This window comes from Callorhinus ursinus, unplaced genomic scaffold, assembly GCF_003265705.2.
Source record: "Callorhinus ursinus isolate GAN/ISIS: 27379988/994484 unplaced genomic scaffold, GSC_fseal_2.0 scaffold6, whole genome shotgun sequence".
Classification (NCBI taxonomy): domain Eukaryota; kingdom Metazoa; phylum Chordata; class Mammalia; order Carnivora; family Otariidae; genus Callorhinus; species Callorhinus ursinus.
In genome coordinates, this window is record NW_027397068.1 from 44,310,141 (window position 1) to 44,311,640 (window position 1,500).

Here is a 1,500-nt window from a genome sequence, read left to right on the forward strand (position 1 = left end):
ACTCCATACAGTTTACACAGAGTTTTATTCAGGATAACTTACTGACAGGGAGCATTGGGCAGAGAATGATGCATGGCAGCTGCATAGTTATTCCTTGCAAAACCCAGACCTTAGTCCACAGATTTTGTAGAGTGAGGGAACATGCAGAAGGGCACTGTGGTGAGGTCAGAGGGTCTGCATGCACCTCAGAGGGTTGCATGCACCTGACAGCTACTCTTCAGTTAGATCTTGCGGCACCACCTGTGCGTCAGGAAGGGGAAAGACTATGTTATCTCTAACAGATTCACAGGAGGCCAAAACAACTCTCCCCCATCCTGGCCTTGGTGGGCATTTCTAAGGTATGTATATTAATCTCCCAGGGGCCTGGAATGTGTAGCCCCAAGAGACATCACAGAGCAAACATGAACAAGATGGAGGGCCAAAGATGGGAATCAGTATTGTCAGCACTCCTATACCATTACACCCTCCTCAGGTTCAATTAATTTGCTAGAGCAGCTCACAAAACTCAGGAAAAGAGTTTACTTTCTGTTTACCAGTTTACTATAAATGATATAATAGAGAATGCAAATGAGCTTCCAGATGGAAGAGATGCATAGGGAAAATTATGTGGGAGGGGGCACAGAGATCCCATGCCCTCTCCAGGAGCACCACCTTCCCAACACTTCCACCTGTTCAATGGCTTGGAAGCTCCCTCTACCTGATACTTTTGGGATTCTTATGAAGGCTTCATCATGTAGGCATGATCATAATTTACTCAATTCCAGGCCCCTCACCCCTTCCTGAAGGATAGGGGATAGGGCTGAAAGTTCCAAGCTTCTAATCATGTCTTGGTCTTTCTGGTGACCAGTCCCCATCCCAAAGTCCATGGAGAGTCATCTCATTAGAATAAAAGACACCGCTATCACCCAGGAAATTCCAAGGGATTTAGGAACTCTGTGTCAGAAACGGGGGTTAAACATCAAATATCAGAACAAAAGATGTTCCTACTGTTCTTGTCACCTAGGAAATTATATGGATTTTAGGAGCTTTGTACAGGAACCAGGGCCAGAGACTATATATATATATTTTTTTCTATTAATTCACGGGTAGGTTTTTGCCTTAGACCTGGATGATTAAAGAGACATTTTTAAGAAGTCTAATACAAAGCAAGGGAATGTCTTCCTCAAAGATAAATTCAATCTTTTTACTCCAGACTCGGAAACCTCAGCCCTGATTACACCTGCATTGGCCTATTCACTGCCGCCAGGTGGCAACAAGAGGGGGAAGGAGCACCTTCACATCACAGTCATTGCTTTCATCTGTTTTCTTCTCTTCCCACCAGGGAATCAAAGAGTGTGTTTGATTTGTGGCAATAAAAAGCAAAAATGAAAGTATTAGAATTTGAAAATGAGTCATGACAGTCATTTGACCTCAATAACCATATTCCAGGCATGATCTGATCTTAGCTCCATCCTCCCCATCCTGCGAATAGATCCACCATCTAGGAGAAAAGTAGACCAG